This window comes from Megalopta genalis, chromosome 2 (assembly GCF_051020955.1).
Source record: "Megalopta genalis isolate 19385.01 chromosome 2, iyMegGena1_principal, whole genome shotgun sequence".
Taxonomy (NCBI): domain Eukaryota; kingdom Metazoa; phylum Arthropoda; class Insecta; order Hymenoptera; family Halictidae; genus Megalopta; species Megalopta genalis.
The window spans coordinates 4,097,683-4,120,813 of NC_135014.1; the positions used below are offsets into that span (position 1 = coordinate 4,097,683).

General features: G+C 36.5%; 1 protein-coding gene across 1 annotated transcript in view; it reads right to left on the bottom strand.

Moving 5' to 3' along the window:
- The window catches only part of LOC117228025 (opioid-binding protein/cell adhesion molecule), a 722,263-nt gene that overhangs the window by 693,531 nt on the left and 5,601 nt on the right, over window positions 1–23,131 (bottom strand). The window contains exon 2 of the mRNA XM_076528700.1: window positions 15,320–16,183. The gene's annotated coding sequence lies outside the window, so the exon portion shown is untranslated. The remainder of the gene's footprint in view (window positions 1–15,319; window positions 16,184–23,131) is intronic.

Below are 23,131 nucleotides of genomic sequence, written 5' to 3' on the forward strand. Positions count from 1 at the left end.
CATTTTTATTTTGCACGAAGATCCACAGTCGAATTGTAGAAAGCTGGAAGTAAATCGAAAATTCACGTCGTCTCTTAATGTTAACAAATTGAAAGAATTATCTCGATGTTAGTAAATTCTATTAATGTTTTCCCCATTTCATCAAGCTAATTTTTGTCACTATTAATTTTAAAATGCATGCGATTCTTCAACCAAATCTTGAAATCTTGAAATTATTTCGCATTTCAGTGGACAGTAGAAAAATACAGTAAATTCTCCCTAATTTTCTTTCAGCTTGTACACAAAAATGGACAATTTGGGCCGAGGAGATATAATTGGAGGTTCTTATAATTGTTGACAATCGGCAACTATAAAAATGAACCGCAAGGCTCGAATAATCGTATCTCCTCTTGCCAAATCGTTCATTTTTGTTTCCAAGTTGTGGATTAATTGGGAAGAATTTACTATATATTAGGTCTACCGGAAAGTTCTGTCCGATAGTGTCACTTGAAGTTTCAATCCATATGCACATGTTGATTTCAGACATATATGAGTATCTCTCTTTATCATTGCATTTACACACATGTACTCTCCTAAATAAATTGATGCAAAGATGTCTCGTGTCGTTATTAAGTGAGACGCGATCGTGAAAACATGGCTACCGATGATAATGCCGGACCACATGCTGCTTTGGCGACTCGTCAGAAAATCGCAGAGCTAGGCTGACAAATTCTGTCGCATCCACCATACTCTCCAGACCTAGCACCCTCCGATTATCACTTCTTTCTCTCTTTGCAAAACTTTTTACAGTAAAAAAGTTCAAAACCGAAGCTGATGGCAACCAAGCACTAGTCGAGTTCTTCGTCTCTAAAAATAAATCATTTTTAAAAAATGGCATTTTCAAGTTGCCATCGCGCTGGCAGGAAGTCATAAGTAACGTTGGAAAGCATATTCTACAACAAATATTATTAAATGTATGAAAATTGTGTTATATTTCAATGCAAAAACGGACAGAACTTTCCGGTAGATCTAACATATCAATATCGATCAATCTGTAACGAATAGATGCTATTTATTTCCATATAGCATTAATTTTATTATTTTTTTTTTTTATAATCGGTATTTCATTGGTGTAACGTGCGCAGACGAAGCTTTTGAAACCGGGACATATATGGACATCTTCACAACCGTTTTCAAGAAAATTTTGGGTATATAAAGGGCGCAAACGCGACTAAAATCGGGCTAGTTTCAAGTTAGCTTTCGACGAAGAAACAGTAGCAAGGTTGAATCTGATTCCTTTTCGAGCAATTCAACCGAGTACGTATATCGTTACAAAGTTAAGAGCCTTCACCGACTCAGTTGCTACAAACTGAGAGCGCGATCTAGAATCCGCGATACACTCGCACGCGTACGATTGTATAGACCAAAGGCTTGCAATATACTATCAATTACCAGTATATTTAGTTGTCAAATTCGATTATCCCATTTCCTGATTCGAAGCAGTAGTTGGTACAAACCCACAGCGATATACTTTTACCGCTCGGGGTGTATCTTCATTATTTTCTTTGTAAAAGTTCAGAGGCAACTAAACTCTAAATCTCTACCCTACCACACACCGACTAGTTCATGAAAACCTATCCTTACAGTGGCGCCCCGAGTTGAAATAGGTATCGACTAGTCCACGTTATTCCCTTACTAAAACTCCAAAATCGGATCAAACTTCTGGCCACCCAAATCTGCCTGGCCCTCGGCTTGCAACATTGCCTCCGCGATTTTGAGGTAACCAACGATGTTTCCATTTTGGATGACACAGTAATGTAATCTCCCGCATCATCATTCGAATCGAATACATCATATTTGAATCCGAGTGTAAATAGTAAATAACTTAAATAAATTGAACATTTTTCCAAACAGTAGTCACTTACGCAAATATTTCAATGCTCATTATTTCATATCAAATTATTCCAACGTTACTTACGGCAAATGTTACAATAACACTTGTTAAAAATCAGAATAAATGTCTCATTGTTAACTTTATAAACTAATATAAAACAGCTGTTTTTCTTTTTTCTCCGTAGATCTAGTTTGCCCTGGTTATCGACATTCGGTTCTAGACCGAAAAGAAGCATAAAGAACCACGTTTGAACCGCGAACTGAGAACGGCGTTGAAATCACGCCGTTAAACTTAGTCACGAAGAAAGGATCGCGAAACGAAACCGCCGCGCAAAACTCCAAAGAAGGACTACTCGCATGATACCTTTCCCGGAAGTCGGGGGAATGAGATTAATCAAGGCCTCTGCGCCCACCGGTAAGATCGGAACGACACGCGATTGTGCGCAAGAACGCCGCCGCGGCTGATTGGAATTTAGTGTAGACTAGCAGAGACTGGTAACGCTCCCGTTTCTCCAATTAAGCTGGTCGAATGTAAATCAGACTAGAGGAAATCCCGCAGCCTGTCGGCAGGATTCACTCGCGGAAGGAACATGGCGCCATGAATTCGTTGCCGAGGAAATTGTTAACCCCCGGGAGGATCTTCAAGGGTGAAGTTGAATCGCGCGTCCCGCCGGCCGAATTTCATCGCTGTAAATTCGTCGCCGTGTTTTCCCCCAGTTTTCCGAATTCCCTAAGCCTGATAAAGTGCTGCGCCCCGATAACGTACGTCCAATTGTCAAGACCGTCGTACGAGAGACAACGTTCTGGACACGCAGCGATTGCCCCGGAGTTTCCACGGACGGAACCTGTCCGCTCGATTGGAAACGGCTAGGTTGCTGTCACTAATGGACCTTCGGATATTAACAGCACAGCTGAAAGAGTAAGCCGAGTTTTTTGCCTTTCTTTCTCACGTGGAACTACGACATGGTCTTTCTCGAAAATGTTTGGATGATACGTCTAGTGTCCAAGGAACGTGCACTAATATTTTCGACGAGAAATCTGCTGCAGCGGCGGATGTATGTAAACCATTTTTATGTAAACCTTTGTTAGATCGTGTTACATTGTGTACGATTTAAGTTTCGAGAAAGTCTTTCTTGCCAAGAAAATTACAAACGCTAAACGCTAAGCAATTGAAACGATTCTGAGCAAAACCTAGGAAGAAAAGCACTGAAAGAAAAGGACAGGAATCACGATATTTGCTGTTCTAATATAATTAACTATCCTTCTTCGACATTCCTCCGTGCAAAGATAACGATCATGTCGAAGTAAGCAAATGAAACGAAACATTCTGTAAATCATTCAACAAAAATCACGTGTCAGTGAAGTTTGACGAATTCTGTCAACACTAAATCTACCGTCGCCGGTTAAATTTTCCTTCATAGTTAATTATATTTAATAAAAACCTTTTACACTTTCTATTTTACAATTCTTGAAGTCATAAAAAAGCTGCTTCCATTAGAAAGCTTTTATTATATATATTTATTAATTATATTAAATGTTATATTAAATATATTATATTTATAATATATATATATAATAATAATATAATATATATATATATACATATATATATATATATATATATACTATTATTCGGGAGCACGCACTAATATAGAAAAATTGTAGAGAATTGAAATGAATTTAATTTTGTATCTTTCGTAAGACAACGCGTATCAGTCGCACCTAGGCCACGGTACGTTTAATATGAATGAGCCGGCAGGAAAGAGTTCGTCGGAGTCTTTTCAGAAGAAAATATAAATATGTAAAGGCTGTGTGCTGAGAGCTAATGGTTCTACGTTAACTCGACAATTTACGCCCCGTTGAGAATGCGGCTCGGCGGGCTGAAAAGTGAAAAACTGTGGGCACGGAGATGATTTAGAGGAACACTCGATCACGTGAAACGCGGGAAACGTCCAATAATCGTAAATTGATTGCCACTTAACAGGCGGCTACGGAACAAAGACGCGAATGCACATACTTCTCTCTGGGCGAGCGCTTTATCTTATTACGTTCCGGACTGTCTCTGACAGTCGTATCTTCAAAGTGATGAATCGCATCTCAGCCCGGTGCCGTTTCACGTGAATTCTTTTCTGTCCGCGTGGACTTGTCCCCGCAGAGCCCCGTTTAATTAAACAACCGGCCGTTTCAGATCCCCGCGGAATTGCATTCGACCGAAACCCGTAGACAATTGAGTTAACCGGCGACATTCCTTTCGAACTTGACATTTACAAAATTCTCCCGAACATATTGTGTACAAAGATTGATCCACGCAATTAACACTAGATTCACCCTTTCTCTGTCAGTTTCGCTTTTGCATTCTTTGCAATTCTTCATACTTTCTCGATCGTTATTTTATAAAATATTGATGGGAGTAAATTTAAAAAAGAATTGTTTTGTCAAATACTTACATATGCATCTTCGTTCAAGTTCAGTTTTGTACTTTTTTCACGAGACTCTGTAGTCTTTGTCGTCTTTTTCATTCTTTGTAAAACAGAATTCAGTTGTCGTTTCGATCACAGTGACGCATGCTCCCCTTTCTCTGTCAGTTTCGCTTTCACACTGGTTTTTTTATTGTCTTTTTCAATGAGAAGTTCTTCCTTTTAGTTTCACGAAATCCGATACTGTTCTGATTGTCAGAGGAATTTTTTTTAGACAATTCGGAAGCCACTATAGAAATTCGAACCGAGGTCTTCTATATTCATAGCCTCTACCAGAGTCAGAATTCAGTTTCTCGTATTAGATTGTGGATTTTTATGGAAAACAAGAGTACGGAACGTATGGTCTCGTGAAAATTTCTTTCCTCCTTTAACCATTTGTCGTAATATTTTCAAATTCTTGAAAATATATCAAATCCGCAGTACACTCGACGCTAGATTTACGTAACCCTTCAAAATGGCGGGTTACTAACTTTTTAATGTACAATTAGTCGTATCGTAAAGGTACATTTATGAGTTATTTATTCGATTTATATGTTACTTACGGCAAATGTTACAATAACACTTGTTAAAAATCAGAATAAATGTCTTATTGTTACTCTTATAAATCAATATAAAACAGCTGTCTTTTGTGCTCCGTAAATTTAGTGTTAATGAATTGTGTGCAAAGTTTCCTACATAGATTTTTGACAATGGGATAGTACAACCTTTAGCCTAGCACAATGAAATCGAAATATCAAGAAAAAAGTCACTTTAGATAAAACAACAGTGCAAGAAACAGATTTCAAGAGTTTACGATTTCGATATGACTACACCGTGGATATTATGCATTTATAACAAAAATGAGTTAGGTGACAATCAAAATAGTAAACAGATTCAAAGCGTTCAAGAATGTGTCAATGTATTAGTTTCAGCTTATTAAAATTGTTAAGGGAAGAAAGAAATTCCCATCTGGTTTCAGATCTTTGTAATTGATGCAAGCAATTTTTATTTTACATAAAGATCCACAGTCTGGATATCACTTTTTTGGTCAATCTAGAACAAATTTATGAAGATATTTGACATTTAAACTTCATAACTTTCACAAATATTACACAAGATGTCCCAAAATTATGATATTTCCGGGAAATGAGGGGTTGCTGGGGCAATTTGAAGTAATTTTTTCCTCAGCGAAAGTGCAATTGAGGCGTTTATTTTGAAAGCGGCATGAGTCACTTTTTCAAAAAAATCGAGTTAATGGTAACACTAATTACAATTGAACGGTATCTTTTCATTTTAAAAATAGTGGCGCGTCGTCCAGAGAGATGACACCCGCGAAAGCCACTATAGTGGCGTACAAGGTAGGAAAAAATATTCTGCGATTGTATTTTCTTGCATACTGATTCAGAATATATAATTGGGAACAGCTGTGAACCTAAATTTGTCCCAAAAATTGGGATTTAAATTCGAACGCCTAACAGCTGTACCCTTGCCTCGGAGTTCGTTTTAGCGCCAAGATGGTGAAATACGTACAATTCGTAAAGTAGTTACGTTATCAGCTTGCCCATTATCGTATTTCGCATTGATTAGCGTTGGATTAAAGTTACATGGTCGCTGACGGTTGTTAAATAGCACTTTGGGAATTGATATCAGAGATGCCGCGAGGTTTCACAATCGCAATCGGCGCGCGAATGGTTTCATTATCGTCGAATACTGATAGACATCGTATTCTGTTACATCGTATACGACCCGAGCTTGTAGTCAGAGAACACGCCGTGTGTATTTGGACCCGACATTAGCATATACCAAGAAATGTGTACAGGAAATGCCGGGTTCTGTCTTGTATTCTTCCTCGTGGCTGGCGCAGGAGCTGAGTGCTTGTGACCGCCATGTTGGTCCGAATTGGCGGGAATCGCTTGAGAACCCTTCATAGGGCTTTTAGAGTTAATTAATTCTTATTAATAAAAATATATTTCATTTCGTGAGAAAGAGAGAGAGAGAGAGAGAGATTTCGTAATGGTCCCAAACGTGGATTTTTTAATCGTGTTTTAAAATTTATTTATAATCTAAAAAATATATGTTATAAAAGATGTATAATATTCTTCAACCCCTTGCAATACGATTTCTTTGACAGCTACGATGATTGGCACTTGTTTGTCGCCAATAAATTCCTATGCGACGCAGATAGTTTATATTTATCGAATGCCAAGCTTTTCTTTAATTTTGAAATATCAATAACAGACGGGCAGGTCATGTTCTAGATCTTTGGAACGAGTATGGTACGATAGAAGGAAGGGTTAAAACATAAAATTCAATGAAAATAAGTACACTTATAGTACTATATAATATATATAAAGTATTTGATATACATATATATATATAGTACTATAAGTACTTATAGTACACTATAGTATACTTAAGTACACTTATGAAGGTGTATGAATGTAGATCAAATACTTTTTAGCAAGCATCATTTTCTTTGTTCACAGAATTTGTCAAGAAAATAAGCTAAAGTCATAATTATCCGTCGCGTAATTTATTCGACATGTGTCCAATTTAAAGAGTTACGAAGACTTTTATATTTACAGTAAATTCTCCTTATATAATTGACGCTCAGATTGTACACAATTTGGAAAGAAGAGATACACTTATTCGAGCCTTGCGGCTTGTTTTTATAGTTGTTGACGATCGGTAACTATAAAAACAAGCCGCAAGGCTCGAACAACGTTATCTCATCTCCTCAAATTGTCAATTTCTGTGCACAATCTGAGCCTCGATTAGGGAGAATTTACTGTATATCGTAACATTTTCGGTGCGAACGATCTCATATTCTTTCTTCTAATTAATCCGTTACCACTGTGCTTCTGGACAAATACTCACTGTTAGGGGCTGTATGAGATGTGTGCGGGAACTACACAGGCAACAGGAAACCGAGCGATGTCGGCAACACAAGTACAAACCCTAATGTCGCAAGACGCTTATTGTCGAAGTAGGTTCTCTAATATTCGTGGTATTAGACGTCAGAGAGGAGTTCCGGGGAGAAAACCAATGGGTACGGAGCTTTCAGAGTAGCCTTATCGCGAATAGTTTGAAACGATAGCAGTTCCATTAAGTAGACGTTCTCTCGCGGCCTCTCCGCCCCCCGCGCTTTACAGCCGCTGCTTTCGCTTCCGTACAGACAGACACACCGGGAAATTTCTCCGAGGTGCATCCATCCTACAATATGAGCTGCTCGGTCTCGTGTTCGCGAATGCACAATTTCGGAACACCGCTATCTGAGACTGAGCAGCGCGCCGTCGAAACGTAAAACAGAGTCGACGATGGGACAAAATGTCTCCGCGGAAATTACACCGCGTTAGAAACTTATCTCGGCCGGCGAAAACTGTTTTTCCAGATCATTATTCAAGGCGTAGAAGAAAATCGTTCTGCCCGGACAAAGTCTCTCTAGACTGGGCCGTGGATTAGCGTATCGTTCGCGAGCTCGCATCGCGAGATAAAGCGCGACGTTGGTTCACGGGTCCGTGATTTCACGTTTCGACTTCAGAAAATATTAATTACATTATAAATTATATTATAATTATCTTGTATACTGTACATTAAGTATATAATATTATTTAATATATTAATATATTATTATATTAATATATATCATATTATATTTAATATATTAAGTAAATAATATTATAAATAAGAATTATATTATAATTACATTATAATTCTACTATAAATAAGAATTATATTATAATTATCTTGTAATACTTGTATATTATATATTAAGTATATAATATTATTTAATATATTAATATATAATTATATTATTATATTAATATATCATATTATATTTAATATATTAAGTGAATAATATTATAAATAAGAGTTATACTATAATTCTGTTATAAATAAGAATTATACTATAATTCTGTTATAAATAAGAATTATATTATAATTCTGTTATAAATAAGAATTATATTATAATTATTTGGCGGCTGTGAAGTGGGAAAGGAGTGGGGAGACGTTTCGTCCGGGGCCCGCTAGAGGACTCATCAGTAAGGCTATCCTAGCGGGCCCTTGCCTTAGACGTAAGGGTAGGACGAAGTCTCGATGTATACATACGGATCGGAACGGATCGGCTACTAGCGGGAAGAGGAGCCCTCTGCTGGCAGGTCTGGAGGTAGCCGCCACAATTACATTATAATTCTATTATAAATAAGAATTATATTATAATCACACTATAAATTATATTATAATTATCTTGTAATTCTTATACTAATCTACTTCATTCTCTTTAATATAAGAAGCATCGTCATTTTCCACAATTTATCCAGTCTCAAGTAACAAACAAATTCGCATAGTGTTCCATAATCGTACGTGGACTGGTATGACCGCCACTATTTTGTATGCGATATGAATACCTGTTTCTTTACGTTCATAATTCGGCAAACAATAGAAACAAATTGCAAAGTTCGAAGATAGTTTGTATTACAAACAGAAATCTGGTTGAAAATCCACGAATTTAAACGAAGCAATTACATTATGGTACCTTGATGGAACATAAAAGGTTTTTTAATAATCTTGTGATATTCCATTTCCCGTGGTCATTTTATAATTGTATAAAATCCGCAATGGACTTGTTACGAATTAAATTGAAATGAATTACTAATGAAAAAATACGGATATTATGCGAAGCGAAGGCACGGAATATATTTAAATCGGACAGCGTTGAATAAAAGAATAACACAATGGATAATGTAGAAAGCGGAATGCGTGGAACAGTGTTTAGGTTTGTAATTGCGTACGGTTCGAGTGTTCGTGATCGATGTCAAAGAACAATTTAATTAATTCGAAAAATATTTACTTCTTCTCGATTTCACTTGAATATTCGTTCGATCAGAATGGCACGCCCGTCCGTGATTTCACGTTTCGACTTCAGAAATATGAACGATGCTTGTAATCCGTTAGCTGTCCTACAACGAACGTCACTTTTATATATTTATGTATGACCGGACCGCGAACTCTGTGCATTTGCGACAAAAGTTAGCGAGTCGGTTACAATAGAGAAATGCAGCTAAGTAGAGATTAACAATGCAGTTCCATTATTCGTCCCATTATTGATTGAAAATGTTTAAAATTTACAGATATATTTTTTGTATTATTGTACGTACATTATGTTCGTGTTGAAAATCGCATTTTCATGGTGGATCAAATTTGTTATATTATCTCCATAATTATGTGAAATATATTTTCATGAATACCGATTACAAATCAATTATACAGATTGCGTTAGATCGTTTAAAAATATCGATATATGTATATTGAACATATCAAGATTATTAGAAAAAGAATAATATGCCAGTTTGGTTTCTATAATCGTGTTAAGAGTAATTTTTCCAAACATATTAAATGAGACATTTATAAATACGATTCTTCTGAAATGAATTTGTGAATGTACCAAAAATAACTGACATAGACTACTTGCTGATATCGAGGGACAATATCTGGATGATACAATGCTGATCAGCATTTGTCACGAATCGTTTCTTAAGCAGAAATAAATGTAAGATCATAATAAAAATCATTGTTTTCGAAACAAATCGCTGATGATTTTCTAAAAATATGGTCTCGTTATTGAACGTTCTGCACGAGGAAATGTGTCTGCATTAATTGAAGAAACAGAGGCTATCGGAAAATGTGTCTCTTCCTTCAATGATTTGAAAAAATTATAACAAACAAAATGGCATTCTTAGTTTCTCATAATGTCCTTGGCAGCGTTCTATACATATCACGGATTAATTTTTCTCGTGTATATACTTAAAATCCACAGAGTCTACTCGTTTGGAAAACAGCGAAGGAATGAGTGATCGTTTCGTCGAAAATATCGAGGACCCAGCAGCAGCAGCAATTATAATTCCACTGAAAATCTGGCAGTGAATTAACAGTAAATCAACTCGAAGTCAGTGTGGATTCCCACGAACGAGCAGATGCGCCCAATGCCTCGCCTCAAAGCCCGTAAATCTCGATTGAACGGGCGGCGGTAATCGGCGAGTGTTTTTGTTTGCGATTGGGCGATCGAATAAATCGGCGTCAACGTTAACATTTCGGAGCATTTATGTTAATTGCGCTGCTTCATCGGGGACACGTATTACAGAGTGAAATCGGCCGTGCACCTGTGCCTGTGATCGCTCGGCGGAACAGACGCCGGTCGCCCACGGTAAAGGAGAACCGTCGAAGAACGACAATACGGCCCCATTACGGGATAATTTATCATTTAAAAGTGGCTTGTTTTTGCGCGGCATCCTCGGCAAGCTGCGACAGCCCCGTAATTAACTTTCTTACGTGAAAAGACCCCTTGACCCGTTTCCATCTCATGCGGAACCGAATCTCGTCTTATTGTTAGCTCCCGCGCGACCACCTAAAAACCTGTTTTCGTTCCTCGAATCGATACATCGATCGGCATCGCGCATTTTTTTGGGAGAACGATAGTTTTTCTACAGCGAGCTTCGTTAACCCTCGGACGGCCGCGCGAAGAACCTCAAAAATTTCATCGAATTAAGGTACTTTGTTCGATTTAATTAAAATTCCAAAGCAGTTATACGATAGCAATTACTTTTTAACATTCTCATCTCTTGCGAATCTTCATAAAATTACGAATTATTATAAGTTAATTATTATCTCGATTAATAATTATTATACACTAATTTATTATACAATATTCATGCGTTATACAATAATTATTATACACAGGCAGTCAAAGTGTTACAATAGTGTACTTGTTATACACGTTTCAATCATGATACGCTTTTTTAATCATGTGATCATGATACATTTTTTAAAACAAACTGGACTGAATTGGTATTTACATTTTAATTTTACATTTTACATTTTAATTATTTATGTGACAACGGCCGTCAAAGTGTTAAAATCGCTTAAAATTGTTTAACTCCTCAACACCAGAGTCGAATAATGATACCTGGTCGTGCCCGAAATAATTTAATTTGTAATAATTTAATAATATAAGTTTAATGTATATTATAATAATATAAGTTATAATAATAATAATAAGAAGAAGAAGAAGAATATTTATTGACAAATAAACGTGGCAAACTCCTTTGTTACTCCTAAGTTTAATATATATTATAATAATATAACTTATAATAATAATAAGAAGAAGAATATTTATTGACAAATAAACGTGGCAAACTCCTTTGTTACTCCTAAGTTTAATATATATTATAATAATATAACTTATAATAATAATAATAAGAAGAAGAATATTTATTGACACATAAACGTGGCAAACTCCTTTGTTACAGAAAATTTAAGAAGATTTGAAAACAATAGAAAGAAAGAAAGAAAAGAAATAGGAAAGTAAAGGATTGAGAAAATATACAAAAGGGGAACGTGATAGAAATGCTTCCTATAAATTGGGTTGTACTTGGAATGCATATCGAAAGTAAACATTTGTAGGACGGCGATATTACTAAAACAGCCGACGCATTGACTCATTAATAATGCAGCGTTTTATGGTGAAATTAATTGTCGGTCATTTCGTATTTGATTAATCACCGGTATTCGATTAATCATCGTCCCTGGGTCTTTAAATTAATTCCTAATTTCACAGGAGCCGTAGAACCACGATTGCAATGTTAACGAACGAAGTCGATCCGGACATTTGCACTATTTGATTGTGAGTAAATAATTTTGGATTGATAAATATTACGTTTAATTTAATTTATATTTCTTACTCCGAATAATAAAAATGTAAAAGTTAACAACATTATAATATCGCGGTTGTAAACGAATATTTTATTATTTAGAATTGCGTTTGACACAGAATATATTTTATAAGTATATATTTAGTAATATTTTAGTAGTAAGTATACATTTTGTAAGAATAATTTAGACTGATTCGTTACAGGATAATTTGTTATCCAGGAGCAGGGGAACACCGGCATAGGAAAGTTAATACCTACAGCAAAAAATAAACGCATTTTTGTCTGCTCTTTGCAACAGCGTTTCATTCACTATTGTATTGCAAGCTTACGTTGTTTAAGACAACGTGATAAATGATATTAACGCGACGAATAACTTCATAAATCGGAAAGCTCAATTTCATTCGTTGTTTATATCCAGGATCCTTTGTTTCATTAAATTACTTTTGCTAACCATAAAATCGCTGTCGCCGGCCATAAATATCGCTTTTATAATATCCTCTGTGCATTATAAAAGTAGCGGAGCCGATCTAAATTAAAACGTTCAACGAGGAAATTCAGCAAAATGTTGTAAACAACTGTCTAAAATTAACTCCGAAGGGGGTGATATATAAAAAAAAAAGCTTATCTAATGTTATTATTAGTCCGCTGATGTGTTAAAGCACAATGAACCTCGCACGTCGCAATGGAACATGCATCAAAATAACCTTTCATGGAGCGATCATATTGCTTCGTATTTATGGAATCCTTTTGGCGAGGGAATCAGTTCCAATTGGAAATCACTCATTGGAAATTCGTTATCGGAAATTGATAATTCCAAAAACATTCGCTGCCTATGTTACTATATCGAATAAACGCTTTATCTAAAACGTATTTCTTTGCCACGTTGACAGCATACAAATTAACTAGACTGCAGTTCCTTCTGCACAAAAAGGAGCAAGAAATTTTCCATGTCAATCATCAAGAACAGAGACTAAACACAAATGTATCTCCTCTTCGCTAAATGATTTGAGTAAATTAAAAATAATGTGCGATAATAAAAACATATGTATGTACATTTATATGCATTTAGAACGTACAATATATATATATATATATATATATATATATATATATATATATATATATATATATATAATGATTTTCATTGATGACAAAGGCAGATAAAATAAGAATAAATATGTTCGTGTCTTCTGAAGATATAGTCGAAGGTTCGTCGAAATATTAAATAACGTAACATGAAAGACTCAGATTTACGGTTTAAATGTTAACACTCAACTGTCCCTCATCTTCCCGACTTAATTTATACTTCGACGTCAAATTGACACAGTGACGGAAAATCAATATGCATTACGGAAAGATTCATAGCTAACTTTACAAAGCCATCCTTTCGAAACATAAGATGAAAAAGAAATGAGTTTGAAACGAGATTATTTCGCGCGTAACTAATTAAACGAACTATAAAACGTAATATTATATTTAAAGTAAAACCTCGATTAGACGGGTTTCTAATATCAGAATTCTCGATTATACAAATATCACATGTAATCAGCCGAATCTAAGGCAACCATATGCAAACCTGTGCGAAACGATTTTCTGTGTGAATTAATGAAGTCTACGTCTAACTCCCTAATATAATCTAACATAGTTTAGTATCATTTAATAATAACCTGATTCGATAGAAAATAATTTTATATAATTTAACATCATTTAAAACAATTCAAAGTAATATAATGTAATGTAATATAATTTAATATAATCTAATATAATTGAATACAATCCAACATAATTGAAAATAATCTAATATAATTTAATACAATCTAACATAATTGAAAATAATGTAATATAATTTAATACAATCTAACATAATTGAAAATAATCTAATATAATTTAATACAATCCAACATAATTGAAAATAATCTAATATAATTTAATACAATCCAACATAATTGAAAATAATCTAATATAATTTAATACAATCTAACATAATTGAAAATAATCTAATATAATTTAATACAATCTGACATAATTGAAAATAATCTAATATAATTGAATACAATCCGACATAATTGAAAATAATCTGATATAATTTAATACAATCGAACATAATTAAAAATAATCTAATATAATTTAATACAATCTAACATAATTGAAAATAATCTACTATAATTTAATACAATCCAACATCATTGAAAATAATCTAATATAATTTAATACAATCCAACATAATCGAAAATAATCTAATATAATTTAATATAATTGAAAACCATTTGATACAATCTAACTTAATACAATGAATACAGTTCCTATGATTTAATACGATTTCATACAATCTAATAGAACTAAGTAATTGTTCCATTATCCGTACATTCATGTCACACTGCTTAGCTTGTATAATCGAGGTTCTACCACATTCGGAACGGGAAATGTGTCGAACTGACACGAAAGTCGTACGAGATCTAAGACACAACGATCTCCAGACTAGATAGAACTTTCTCAATTACGACTACACGCAACAAATTGTTCTTTTCGAGATTTTTCACAGGTTCAGCCTACTAAAATTCCTAAAAAAAATCCCCAAAGAACGCATCGGCCGCATCACACGCGGAATTGCGTACACGGCGAACGTCGGGACGCTAATAAAAATTCGAAAGAAGCGAGATCAAGGACATCCCGAGCGAAGTAATAAAACAGATAGGAATGAAGTTTGAACGATGCAGCCGCGTCATTAAATCCCACAAGGGTAAATTACCCCAATACCGGCAGCGATGGTAGAACGTGTCGATAATGTACGCGAGCTTCGAAACTTAAGATACACTTCGGGCCCCGATAAAGCTTCCCCTACCCCCCCCCCCTCTCCGCCGCCACCCATTATCCCGGAGAAAAGCGAATTAGCCCGGTTATCACGTGCATCGATACCGCGGTGGGTGGCGGGCAACGATGACGCCTCTCCACCCTTCGCTACGCTCTGCTCCGCGCCGGCAACATCATCGAAGATTTAATTTACAAGAGATTTAAGACGGATTTTCGTTAATACCCGGCCATTATAAGCTCGATCGCGCGTACCCAGGGACAAGAATTACACACGCGATTACAACTCCGGCGGCGCGCGCGGCGCGCGTCGAAATATGCCGGGACATTATCGGGAAATATGTAAATCAGCATTATCGAATCACATAGGAGGAGCTGATAAATGCCTGTCCCCCGCGACCACCCCCATCCCCCTCGTCGTGCGTCGCGCAACATTAATTTATCCTACGATTATTGTTATCGACACGTACTCACCTTTTCGCGATCAGTTATGTCTTCTCTCTCTCTCTCTCTCTCTCTCTCTCTGTTCTCTCTTCTGTGCTCTTCCACTCGATGCTTCCGTAATCTCGGCTTCCGGCACAGAGGAGAACGGTCCTTCCGATCGGCTCCGGAAGGGATTACACGGACAACCTTCGCGGGCAGCGAAGTTAGTTTTAAGGAAACACGTACCCACCACCGGTCTTCATTTTCTTCCACGCCGAGCTTCCCGGGAATTTGCTCGGTAGAATTCACACACTTTCTACGGAGGAACACTCGCCGAGATCACGTTATTCAGTCCCTTTATCGCGACGCACACGGTGAACTTCGGCGAGACCGAAGTCCCGAATTCTTCGCATTTGTTGGATCTCCGATCGATAAGAGTGCGCTATTCAGTAGCAATTAGCAGGATTTCTGCAGCGATCGATGCAAGATCTGTGCTTCACTGGGCTGTGATAGCGTACAGAGGCATCGATATATAGCGGTTTCACTTCCGAATAATTTCTGTACCGAATAATTTCTCTTCAGATTAATCTCTGTTCCGAGTGTTCGAAAAATTTGCACTATGGTGAATCACGCACTCGAAGACGCGCGAGAACTCTTCGAGGTAGTTATCGAACACGTCTTCACGGTCTGTTCTATTCACTGAATGCGCCCGTCCTCTTGAATATCGCCGTCGGAATTACGTGCATACTTCGAATTTATATGATCTTATTATATTATTATATTATATATTATTATATATATTATTATTATATATATTATTATATATATTATATGATCTTTAATTGTTCTGGCATTCCTATTCGAGCGGCGAACGTGATTTATTCTGGTAGAACGGCCACTTTCGGCGCGGTGAACCTGAAATGCGAAATTGTCATCTTGTTTATACGGAGTCTATCCGGAGATGTGTGATACTTAGGTGGCTATCTTCAGCAGCGATAGCCGATACGGTATCGTTATTTCAAATATCGATGCTTCTCGAGTCGAATGTCGATACTTCGTATCGATATTTAATATTACGATGTATTTGAGCATCGATATGTGTGTGTAGTTCATACGTATCGAAGCTCAATTTTGGAACCAACCTAGTTGCACATTAAGTAAAATCATAATCAGATATATTAAGTAATTAATATTATATATTAAGTATATAATAGTATTTAATATATTAATATATTATTATATTATTATATTAATATGTCATATTATATTTAATATATTAAGTAAATAATATTATTATATTAATATGTCATATTATATTTAATATATTAAGTAAATAATATTATAAATAAGAGTTATATTATAATTCTGTTATAAATAAGAATTACATTATAATTCTGTTATAAATAAGAATTATATTATAATTACATTATAATTCTATTATAAATAAGAATTATATTATAATTACATTATAAATTATACTATAATTATCTTGTAATTCTTGTACTAATCTACTTCATTCTCTTTAATATAAGCAGCATCGTCATTTTCCGCAATTTATCCAGTCTCAAGTAACAAACAAATTCGTATAGTGTTCGATAATCGTACGTGGACTGGTATGACCGCCACTATTTTGTATGCGATATGAATACCTGTTTCTTTACGTTCATAATTCGGCAAACAATAGAAACAAATTGCAAAGTTCGAAGATAATTTGTATTACAAACAGAAATCTGGTTGAAAATCCACGAATTTAAACGAAGCAATTACATTATGGTACCTTGATGGAACATAAAAGGTTTTTTAATAATCTTGTGATATTCCATTTCCCGTGGTCATTTTATAATTGTATAAAATCCACAATGGACTTATTAAGAATTAGATTGAAATGAATTACTAATGAAAAAATACGGATATTATGCGAAGCGAAGGCACGGAATATATTTAAATCGGACAGCGTTGAATAAAAGAATAACACAATGGATAATGTAGAAAGCGGAATGCGTGGAACAGTGTTTAGGTTTGTAATTGTGTACGGTTCGAGTGTTCGTGATCGATGTCAAAGAACAATTTAATTACTTCGAAAAATATTTAGTTCTTCGCGATTTCACTTGAATATTTGTTTAATCAGAATGGCACGCGGGATCGATACGTACAAACAACAGTGCTGGATTTCATTGAAAAAAAAAACAAAATGCAAAGCGAAATGAAATCGCTCGTTGCTAGCGATACATATCTGTTAAAAATTTCACTGACCGTGAATTAAGAGCTTTGTTAAAAAAATACAAAATTTTTCTTCAGAACGCTTTCCCAAGTTCAATTAAAATAGAGTTATCGTCTGACCCAGTTGGTAAAATAATCTCATAAATATATATATATATATATATATATATATATATATATATATATATATATATAAGAGATATATATATATAATACTATATAAGAATTGTTTCGTTTGCTCTGCTTAACCTCTTCTAACGAGAGTATCCTTAGGACCCGTGTACAAAGCGTTCTGCGGAATTAAGATGAATTATACTTTCAGGATAATTGAGGATAAACGAAATTTTACGAGAGAAAATTTAATCCAGACGCATTTTCATAAATCGAAACATTTAGAAATTACGATGTCTTATTCGTTCTTTGAACAAAAATAAAATAAAATCACCTTTTCTTTTGTTTCGATAAATCCGATGTAACAACCGCTTTAAGTTCCAGTCGTCGCATGAAATAATACTGTTTAAGATAAATTTTAATAAAGTAACTCTCCATCGTCGTATGAAAATATAGCTGTTGACGATGAAGTTATTCAGAGTTTGTGCTTTCAGTTTGCAATATGGCTCTGTTACTCTGTCAGTTCCGGGAAATACTGAAATGTTCCAGATTTAGAGCAGAAAGTTTTGACATCTTGAGTGAAGGTCTTTGAACAAGCTTATCGTTCGTAATTCTAACACATTTTTGAGAAAATAATTGACTATCGCGTTTCGCAAAATGATACAACTCGAATTCATTCATTCGAAACATTTCGAATAATAATATCGGATAAATTCTTCAAATAAAGTTTCATTCGGATAATTTTAATTTTAGTTTCATTTCGAATAATATTTCGAAAAAATTCTACAAATAAAATTGTATTCGTTATTCGAATAAAATATGCCCAACTCCGGCATCTAGTATCGTAATATACGAGATTCGCTAAATGTTCCTGACGTTATGAACTTTGCGCTCGAAATCTGAACAGTGCCAGATACGACAAATTCTCTCCGATTGTCTCGCAGCTTGCAAACAGAAATGGACAATTTCACAAGAAATGGCGGCTCGTTTTTATAGTCGCCGATTGTCAACAATTATAAAAACGAGCCGCGGCGCTCGAATGGTCGTATCTCCGCTTTCCAAATCGTCCATTGTTTGTCCATTGGAGAGAATTTACTGTGCTACATTTTAGACCCGTCGAAAATGAAATAATTATCCCGAGTCCCGCCTAACCAATATTGTATTGGATTGGCAACTAAGTAATTGCCGATTTATTCAATGAAATAAAAGAATTTTTTTTTACTTGGAACGAAGTTTAATCCGTAATGTATTTTCCATTTTGTTCGATGACCTTTTGCCGTCTCTCCGACAACTTGAAAATTCCACGCTCGTAGAAAGTCTGATCTTGTACTAACGCACGCGTGCTTCGCGAAAGTTCAAACTCAATTTTCTCAAAACCGTCATCGGTTTCGAAGACAGAATCGAATTTAATTCTTCTCTATAATCTGTATTTCGATATGTCCAAGAAAAAAACAAATCATTTCTTCGTTAACTTGGCAATTTTTGTCAATTGTATCTTCTTATCATTAATATTTCCGAGTGAAAATATTATTTGGTACCGATACTGCTACCAAAATTATTGTTATTATTCCTCTAGTTAACATGAGTAACGGTTGAATCGGGGAAAGAATTATTCGGTCAATTCCAATTATTATCGAGCAGATGTTGAAATAGGAATTCACACGGATAGCCGTAATTTATTGGGTTGGCAACTAAGTAATTGCCGATTTGTTCAATGAAATAAAAGAATTTTTTTTACTTGGAACGAAGTTTAATCCGTAATGTATTTTCCATTTTGTTCGACGACCTTTTGCCATCTCTCCGACAACTTGAAAATTCCACGCTCGTAGAAAGTCTGATCCTTTTCGGCCAAAAACTGAGTTAAGCGAGATTTTACAGCGTCATCGTCATTCAAAGTTTTAGCACGAAGGGGGTTGTCCAGGGATCGAAATAAGTGACAATCCGATGGCGCGAGATCAGGGCTATATGGTGGGTGTAACATCAATTCCCAACCAATATCCATCAATTTTTGCCGAGTGGACAAAGACGTGTGCGGCCTAGCATTGTCCTGCTGGAAAATGGCACCTTTACGTTTGACCAATTCTGGTCGCTTTTCCTTGACCGCTGCATTCAATTTGTCCAGTTGCTAACATTCGCGGATAATAAAAAATAACATAATAATAATAATAATAATAATTTTATAATATAACATTCACGGATATCATAAAAATGGGAGTGAGAGACACCTATAACTGAAATCGGCAATTACTTAGTTGCCAACCCAATACATATGTACAAAGCTCGCTAGGTTTTTGCACAATTTTATGAAGTAGTTAAATAAAATATTGTTCTTCCGCGAGCGCGCTGCTCGAAGCCCATACAGGCGAACAACGATTTGACTATGCCAGCGTCTGGTGGATAATAGACGGGATTCGCTAAGTGTTTGCACAGTTTCGCGGCGGATTAGTGGAGCCGGCCGGAAATCGGCAGGAACACCTTGTACATCGTTACCTGTCGATCAGGAAGATAGAGAGCGTGTCAAGAGTGAACGCGTACGGTAAAGCACTGTTCTCAGTGAACACGGGGAACCGGTCTAACGATCGTCCACGTCGCGGCGCGGCGCGGCGCGGCGCGGCAGTTTCGAGGATTCGCAACGCGGCCGTGGGAGTAAGCGTCCACTCGCATTCCGCGTTCCCTAACGACCCAGACCCAGACGTTAACTGCTCCTCGTTAAGCTCGGCACGATGACACGATCACGACACCTGGAAACATCACGTTCTGAGCACGCTTAATTCCCGAATAATCGCGGCGGCTGCTTGGATTGGATTTGTTAGCAGGGACGCGGCGGTGGCGGCGGCGGCGGAGCGGCGACGGGTCACTCGTAATTTTCCGCGTGTCAATCATCGGCCGGAAACCGTCGATGGACCGTCCACAGGGTGTTATTTCGACGACGGGACACCGTCACGGGGAAAACACACGGACGCCACTAGTGCCAACGATCGCTTTGTAATGCTAATGGGGGATGGAACCGATGGGGAAACAATTATCTAGCCGCCGCACAGTCGAACAAAACGCTTATTTTCCTCGACGTCGTCTGCCAATTGTCGCAATTTTGTACTATAGCTTCGTTAAATATTTCATATGTGACCAAAGCATAAGAAACGCGCGCAAAGAAGATAAAAGAAGAAGTAGAACAATTAGCTGCCAATGGCGAAATCTAATATGCATATATTATACACGTTATACACATATGTATATTAGCCTACCATATTGTGCACATTTTACACTATAATTGGCATCGTTTCTGTTTAAAATATTCGATAATAAGCGATTTATAAAAAAAAAAATATTGAACAAAATTTCTAGATTTCTATCCCGAGCATAGTCGATCACATTTTTGTCAAAAAGGTCCACCGTTCGGGTATTAAACACTATCTACGGGTCACAGATCAAGCTTTACTGACTCGCCTAACGGGAGAAGACCGGTGAAGTTTGAAAAAATCCACTTGCTAAAAAATATTTAATATTTTCAAAACTAACAATCAGATTTTGATAACTCGTTATATAATAACGAGAATGTTTTTAGGATTTCAAAATGGGATTTTTCTTTCAAATATCGTATATAACACAATTTTAGAGAAAGGTATTAATACCCTTCCCGACGATAGTGGGTTAAAATATCGAGTTGACAACTAAGTAATTGCCGATTTCAGTTATAGATGTCTCTCACTCCCATTTTTATGATAGCCGTAAATGTTATATTATAAAATTATTATTATTATTATTATGTTATTTTTTATTATTCATGAATGTTAGCAACTGGACAAATTGAATGCAGCAGTCAAGGAAAAGCGACCAGAATTGGTCAATCGTAAAGGTGTCATTTTCCAGCAGGACAATGCTAGGCCGCACACGTCTTTGTCCACTCGGCAAAAATTGATGGATATTGCTTGGGAATTGATGTTACACCCACCATATAGCCCTGATCTCGCGCCATTGAATTACCACTTATTTCGATCCCTGGACAACTCCCTTCGTGGTAAAACTTTGAACGACGATGACGCTGTAAAATCTCACTTAACTCAGTTTTTGGCCGAAAATGATCAGACTTTCTACGAGCGTGGAATTTTCAAGTTGTCGGAGAGATGGCAAAAGGTCGTCGAACAAAATGGAAAATACATTACAGATTAAACTTCGTTCCAAGTAAAAAAGAATTTTTATTTCATTGAACAAATCGGCAATTACTTAGTTGCCAACCCGATACATATAAATAACAAATCTTTTTGCAAAACACGCGATTCGTTATTGCCTGTCGTTGAAAACAGAAAAAAAGAAAGAAGAATCGCGAAGCAAAGCTCGAAACGAGCGAATGGCTGAGGTTAGATAGAGGGAGAGAACGCGCGGACCGTTACGCACGGATATATCAGAGGCTGGGAACGTAGCGAGATTACGCGGAAATCTTCGGCGGATCGTATAAATTTCGCGAACCCCGGCAGTTTCGCTGCGGGATTACAAGAACGGCTAAACCGGCGCGGCACGCGTGTCGACTCGGTTCCCGCGAACGTTGGGAATCGCGTCGCGAAATAGACGAAACACAGTTCGAATTAAATCCGCGGATCGAATGGGATATACGAATGGCCCGAGGAATCCCCCTTTCCTTCGTAGATAAAAACATTTGCGAACGGCCGCCAACTGGGAATTGATTTCCACTTATTGCGAGTTTGTTAGCGGATGAGGGAGAGGTAACTTGATCGAACATGATACAGTAGATTGCCCTATAACGCGATAATACGCGATAGGGTTAGCGGTGGCAGCCACTGTCGGGTGGGCAATTACTGTGCCTTTCGTTTATATTCGAGCATGATCAACGTTAAATTCATCGAATAGAACGCGAATTCGGCAAGTGTGATCGGGAACCTAACGAATAATTTAGTTTTTCATCGAATAGCGAATCGCATTTTTCCTCGAGAAATTAGTCACCGATAACGATAGTTGCTCGCAAAAAATTATACTTCTGCGAAATTTCTCGAACAAGCAGCTCGCGATATTCTTCCGTGAGAACGCGAAGCGGTTCAAACTTCGTCTGCACATTTTGTGCCACGGAGTATACTCGAATGAAGTTCGACACAGTAACAAAGCAGATTCGGATCGCAATTTTCTCCGAAGTAAAGCAGATTCATGCTTATGGGCGCACACGTACACGCTTCATAATAAACTTGCGTCACGAAATCTAGTTGCAATTTCCCCGGAGCAGATTAAAGGTGCTCGACACAATCGCGCTTCTACCTTTATAAAATCCTCGTTAATCGATCTCGCTAACAAAAACTCCAACGAATCCTTAGAACTCGGAGTTACTTCGACCCCGGAAATCTGATCCGTCGCGAAACATTCCGCACAGAAGATGAAACCGGTCGATTTTACTACTTCGATGTTAAATTGTCATTCACTGGACAGGTCGCTCTATCTTTCCACTTAAAAATAACTAAAAACTATCTTGCTTTACAACGATAATTATTTCAACCATTCTCTATATATGTATTTGTAATTTATGCA